At 37.3% G+C, this 7,195-nt stretch overlaps 1 pseudogene; it reads left to right on the forward strand.

Annotated features, from left to right (window-relative positions):
* The first annotated feature begins 1,172 nt into the window (after positions 1–1,172).
* LOC113256558 (phosphoglycerate kinase 1-like) lies at positions 1,173–2,385 on the forward strand (annotated as a pseudogene).
* The last annotated feature ends 4,810 nt before the right edge of the window (positions 2,386–7,195 follow it).

Genomic DNA, 7,195 nt, shown 5'->3' on the forward strand with positions numbered 1-7,195 from the left:
AGATGTTGCTGAAGAAAGAATAAGTGAGTTAGAAGATAGGTCAAAAGAAAATGTCCAAACTGAAGCAAGGAGCTCCAGAAATATGGAGAACCTGAGAACATAACAGACAATTATAATATAGTATAAACATCTAACAAATATATAACTGAAGTCTTAGAATTGGAAGAGAGTTACTTAGGCAAAAACAATAGTTGCGAAGATTGTGACTGAGAATTTTAAAAATCTGATTAGTGACTTCAAGGCCAATATTGAAGAAGTTCTGTAAAATCCAGGCACTATAGATACAAAGAAAAATATACTGTGGTATGTCATACATTATTGAAAACAAAAGTTAAATAGTAAATCTTAAAAGCAATCAGATGTCTACCGGTTCAGTTTAATTCCAATCAAAATCCCAGAAGGATTTTTCGAGGAAATTTATGAACTGTTCTAAAATTAAAATGGAATTACTAGGGGATTTTTACAATGAACAAAATGGAAAAAATATACATTCCTTCTTTTGAGAACCATTATAAAGCTACATTAGTTAAGACTAGTATTGGTATAAGGAATAACAAATATATCAGTAGAACCAAATACAGAGTCTAGCTTTAGATATAGGTACAGATGTAAATTATCTAGAGAGTCAACTTATTTTCAGCCAATGTGCTAAATTAAATCCATTCAGAAGAAATGTAGTCTTTCTAAACATATAGTGCTGGATCAATTTGATATGTCACTTCATACACCGAAGTTAAATTACTTCAAGATGTATCAAAGGCTTAAATATAAAATCTACTTCCCTAAATCTTCTAGAGGAAAACATAAGAAATTGTCTTTGTCACCTCAAGTAGGCAAAGATTTATTGAACAAAACAAAAAAGCACCAGTCATTATAAAAATTGATAATTTGCACTTCATCAATATTAAAAAGAAAACTTCTATCAAAAGAAATCATTGAGAAAATAAATAAGCGAGCCACAGACTAAACAAAATATTTATAAAATACGTAAATCTGACAAAGGGCTTTTATCTAGAATATAGAATGTATTCCACAAATTAATCTTATAAAGACAAATAACCCAATAAAAAGGGCAAAACTTTTTTGAAAAGATACTTTGCCAAAGGAGATATAAGAATGGCCAGTAATGCTGTTGTTTAAGATCTCAGCCTCACCGCTGCTGTATTGCCAAGATGTTGGTTTCTAACAAGCTGCCTATTGACAAACTGGACATGAAGGGGAAGCAGGTCATCATGAGAGTGGACTTCAACAGTCCTATGAGAACAACCAGATAACACAACCAGAGAATCAAGGCTGCCATCCCAAGCATCAGATCTGCTTGGACAATGGAGCCAAGTCAGTTGTTCTTATAAGCCATCTGGGCTGGTCTGATGGTGTCCTCATGGCTGACAAGATCTCTTTGGAGCAGTTGCTGTAGAACTCAAATCTCTGCTGAGCAAGGATGTTCATTCTTGAAGAACTGTGTGGGCTTGGAAGTGGAGAAAACTTGTGCTGACCCAGCTGCTGGGTCCATCATCCTGCTGGAGAACATTTGCTTTCATGAGAGGAAGAAGGGAAGGAAAAAGATACTTCTGAGAAGAGGGTTAAATCTGAGCCAGCCAAAATAGAAGCCTTCCAAGCTTCACTTTCCAAGCTAGAAGATGTCTATGGCAGTGATGCTTTGGGCACAACTCACCAAGCCCACAGCTCCATGGTGGGAATCAGTCAGCTGGAGATTTCTTGATGAAGGAGCTGAACTACTTTGCCAAGGCCTTGGAGAGCTCAAAGCAACCCTTCCTGGCCATCCTGGGCAGAGCTAAATTTGCAGACGAGATCCAGCTGATCAATAATATGCTGGACAAAGTCCATGAGATGATTTTTGGTGGTGGAGTGGCTTTTACTTTCCTTAAGCTGCTCAACAACATGGAGATTGGCACTTCTCTGCTTGATGAAGACAGAGCCAAGATCGTCAAAGAAGAATGGTGTGAAGATTATCTTACCTGTTGATTTTGTCACTGCTGACAAGTTTGATGAGAATGCCAAGACTGGCCAAGCTGCTGTGCCCTCTGGTATACCTGCAAGCTCTGTGGGCTTGCACTGTGGTCCTGAGAGGAGCAAGAGGTACCTAAGACAGTTGCTTGGACTAAGCAGATTATGTGGAATGGACCTGTGGATGTATTTGGTCAGGAAGCTTTTGCCCAAGGAACCAAAGACCTTATTGATGAGGTGGTGAAAGCCACTTCCAGGGGCTGCATCACCATCATAGGTGGTGGAGACACTGTCACTTGCTGTGCCAAATGGAACACAGAGGAAAATGTCAGCATTGTGAGCCCTGGGAACGATGCCAGTTTAGAGCTCCTGAAAAGTAAAGTACTCCCTGGGGTGGATGCTCTCGGCAGTGTTTAGTATTTTTCTGCCTTTTGGTGCCTGTGCATAGCCCCTAAGTCAACTTAGCACTTACTGCATCTCCACATGGCATTAGCTGAAATCTTCCCCCATATCAGGATTCAGCTAGTGGCCAAGAGACGCAACGCCAAGAGCACTTCAACAGTTGCACGGCATCACAGCTCATCTCTACTGCACCCTGGATTTGGCTACATCCTTCAAGATCCCATTTGACGTTTTTAGTAACTAAACCATTGTGCATTCTAGAATGCATATATTTATATTTTGCTTGTTAAAATAAAATGAGCGGAGGGGCGCCTGGGTGACTCAGTCGTTAAGCGTCTGCCTTCGGCCCAGGGTGTGATCCCAGGGTCCTGGGATTGAGCCCCGCATCGGGCTCCCTGCTCTGCTGGGAGCCTGCTTCTTCCTTTACTACTCCCCCTGTTTGTGTTCCCTCTCTAGCTGGCTGGCTCTTTCTCTGTCAAATAAATAAATAGAATCTTAAGGGGGAAAAAAAAAGAAAATAAGCTGTGTTAGCTTCCCTTTTTGAAGTACCTTATTCTGATTAGTTTTGTCATTGTTTAATTACTCAGCATGGAAATAAGATGAAATCCCAATTGTAGGGAGGGAGGGAGACAAAGGATGTGATCTATTAAATAAATAATAAATGTTTTTAAAAAAGAATGACCAATGAGCACAAATATGTTAAAAAAAAAAAAAGCTCTATACTAATCATCAAAGAAATATAAATGAAAACCACAATGGTATATCCACTGTCATAGAATAAAACAAATTAAGAAAAGCACCGTTATATACAATTTTACGCCCACTAGAATGGGAAACAGTTAAGAGTGACAATGATAATTGTTGGCAAGGTTGTGGAGCAACTGTAACTTTTATAAATACTGGTGAGAATGTAAAAGTGTACAAATCCTTCGAATCACTATTTTGCAGTTTCTTATAAAGTTAAACATAGATTTTATCCCACAACCCAGGAATTCCATTTTGAGTATTTATACAAGATAAATAAAAACATATGTCCACAAAAAGATTTATAAAAATGTTTTTCACGGCATCATCCAAATATCCCCTTATTTGAGACAACTCAGACGCTCATCAACAGGAGAATAGAATGAACAACTTGTGGGGTGCTCATACAGTGGAAGACTTCTTGACCATAAAAAGGAAATGAACAGTACTGATACATGCCATGTCATGATGAATCTTATAAACACCATGTTGAACACACAGTTTTGGGGACACTTGGGTGGCTTAGTTGGTTAAGCACCTGAATCTCGATTTCGGCTCAGGTCGTGATCTCAGGGTCATGAGCTGGAGCCCGACATCGAGCTCTGCGCTCAGCAGGGAGTCCTCTTGAGATTCTGTCTCTCCCTCTCCCTCTGCACCCCCACCCCCGCTTGTGCTCTCTCTCTCTCCTAAATAAATAAACAAGTAAATAAACAAGTAAATAAATAAAATAAATCTTTAAAAAAACACACAATTTTGAACAAAAGAAGCCATGCATAAATAATTATATGCCATAGGATTTCATTTATTTGAAGTCCAAGAAGAGGAAGATCGTGATAGAAATTAGGACAGCAATAGTTAGGGGGGAGTGTAGAATTGAATAGAAAATGCAAGAGAATAACTTTGGGGTGATCGATTTGTCAAAACCTATCAAACTGAACACTTACTATCTGTGTATTTTATTGCATGTACATTATATTTCGACAAAAAAAAGAACCTAATGAGATGTCATTATGTATAAAAATGGCTAAAATTAAAATAAACAAACAAACGTGGTAATCCTAAATACTGATGGGGTTATGGACCCATGGGAACATCCAAGCAGTGCATATAATGGGGTAAACTGGGACAACCAATTTGGAAATCTAAAGATAAAGATCCACAAAACTACTTTTTTTTTAATACTTTATTTATTTATTTGTCAGAGAGAGAGAAAGAGAGCACAAGCAGGGGGAGTGGCAGGTAGAGGGAGGAGCAGGCTTCCTGCTGAGCAAGGAACAAGATACAAGACTGGATCCCAGAACACTGAGATCATGACCCGAGTTGAAGGCAGACACTTAACCGACTAAACCACCCACGTGTCCCAGATCCACAAAACTTCTACCCAGAAATTCCACTCCTAGGTATATTAAAGAGAGAGAGAGAGAGAGTAGAAAAAATTGTTCAAGGCTGTTTAGAACGGTATTATTTTAATAGCAAAACTTGTGTGGTACATACATATACAGCAATGAAAACTACCACTAAAATGTAACAGTAAGGGAAAAAAAATCTGATGACCATAATATTTTGTAAAAGAAATCCAGAAAGAGTCCCATGCTGGGCGTGGAATTAAAAAAAAAAAAAAAAGAAGAAGAAGGAGACAATACATACCATGCGAGTCCATTTATATAGGTGTCAAAAATAATTGTAAAGTTCTCTGTGCCTTTTTCTGTTTGCATGTTTTATTTCATTTTCAGAAAGTGCTTTATAAAAGAGAAGGGTGAAGATGGGCTGTGCGGTGGGTTTGGAGTATAGAGGAAGCGAAGGCATCAACAAGAAGCAATTTTATATTTAGTCTCTATTTCTGTTATCAGAAAAACATAGTATCTCTTTTATATCTTTGTGCAATTTTTGTCTTCATTGATTTTTACTGTATTCATCCCAGAATAAAGTCACAAATCTTAAGCCCATTGAAATATTTTTTGTTCTTCTCTTCCGTATGCACTCTGAAATACACTTTTTACAGTTCACCCATGTCATATTACCTTATTATCTTGCTGAATATTTTATCCATAGGCACTTTTTTCTTTTTTCGCTTTCACAATTTTTTAGGTTTTCCACTGACTCCTGAATGCTAGCTTTCTGTTGAGGCTAATATTTTTTGCAAGTCTATTAGAACCTTTCAGCTTTTATAAAAGTACGTTGACCTTTAATGATTGCACTGTTAAGTAGCATGATTTATATATATATATATATATATATATATATATATATATATTTGAAATTAGGACATAGACTGTAAAAGAAGTAATAATTTAAGTAGATTATTAATCTCTCTTATTTATGCATATTATTTACTCATAAAAAACACTATAGCCTCATATTTTTGTTCAAATCCCATTTTATTCTGTGTCATCCAGTAATTCCAGTATGAATAATTCCTTTGTAATAAATAAATTACCTGATTAAAAGGATGGAATAATTAGATATGATTCCATGCATTTTTCTTCTCTAACTCCAGGATTTCAACAATGCCAACAATAAAGCATTCTGAAAAATCAAGTCTTTTCTTTTTATAGATACTTTCATATATACATTCTGTTTGGGGAAAATAATTTCAGTCTTAAATATGTGCATTTACAGACAAATGCAAATGTGATCGGCAAACAAATGTAAAATTTGTTTATAGAAAATACAGCAGCTATAATTTATTTAGTACCTCCTATACTATGGCGCTACATAGACAGTTTCGTGTATTATTTTATATTGAGTGTAATTTTCCACTATGAATCTCTATAGTATACGATCTCTATATTCTATTCCCTTTTTCAGATGAGGAACCAGTCTTAGGGAGGTAAAACGACTCCAACAAAACACACATGACTGTCATGATTCACACTGTTACTGTTCATGGCTTTTCATAGTTGACAATGACTTGTTCAAGGGTTCAGCCACTTCAGGACCCGCCTATTCATCCTAGGAGAAAAAGGCTATGAGTAGCTCAGTGTAGTGGTTGGAAATTTCTGATCTTGGATCAGAAAGTGATCAGAAAGTTCTGATAAGTGGTAGACGTATTTGTTAATAAGTCAAAAATATGAAATATATATTAACATATCAGACTCTGGCTCACGACAGAGGTAACATGAGTGGAGATATAGTTTTGCTGGAGTATTTTAGCTTCAGTCCTACATAAAACTGTGGATCTCCCATTTTGCTAAATCACTCCTAACCCCAACCATAGTGGTCAAGTACATAAAAACACGTCTTCCACATCCACTCACTTCCCTTTTGAAATGCCCCTCCCATCACAGCCCACCTCTCCTCTCTTTTCAGCATGCCTGGTCATTCTGCATTCCATTCAGGTCTATGGATTCCAGATTCCTATGGATCCAGATTCTTCCTCCTCCCTCCTCATATATTAGCAATTTTCTATCAAATAACACAGATCTTCAAAATTCTGATATCTAATAAACATATCATACTAAGAGTTTATTATTTTTTGATCATTTAAAAAAATATCTCTTATTTGTTACTATCCTGTAAGTGGCATCTCTAAGTGCTTAAACAAAAAGTGAATTTATTAGCTAACTGAAGTAACAGCAGCTCTTCCCTTGGGGAGCGTTTCACTCGGACTCAAATGATGCCATTTGGGATGCATCTTTCAAGTCTCCTAGCTCTGCTGTCTGTGCCGACTTCATTGTCAAACAGGGTCTGCCTTTCTGGAGCAAGTATGCTTATACCTCCAGGCTTACCTGTGAGCAGCTAGGCATTCTCAGTGGAAAGAGAATGCATCTTTTCTAAGAGTTGTAGAGAAAAAGACCTAGGGTTCCTGATTCCCAACTGGTCTGTCAGTCACATGCTGACTGCTGGAACAAATCACCACCTTATGGTGACATGGTCTTCTCCTTGGATGGTTGTTTGATAGGGAAAAAGCATACATCGAACACACTCAGTGCATTTTTCAACAAGCCTTAAGGCAGTCGTACCAAAATGTATTTAACTGTGGAGTTAGTGGAAGCATTTCTATTTGCATTTTAGTAGTTTCAGCACATAGAATTGGCATTCCAGAAGGAGAATTACAGATATGAGGGCTGATGCAAACACT

The sequence above is a fragment of the Ursus arctos genome, unplaced genomic scaffold (genome assembly GCF_023065955.2).
Source record: "Ursus arctos isolate Adak ecotype North America unplaced genomic scaffold, UrsArc2.0 scaffold_14, whole genome shotgun sequence".
In the NCBI taxonomy this organism is placed as follows: Eukaryota; Metazoa; Chordata; class Mammalia; order Carnivora; family Ursidae; genus Ursus; species Ursus arctos.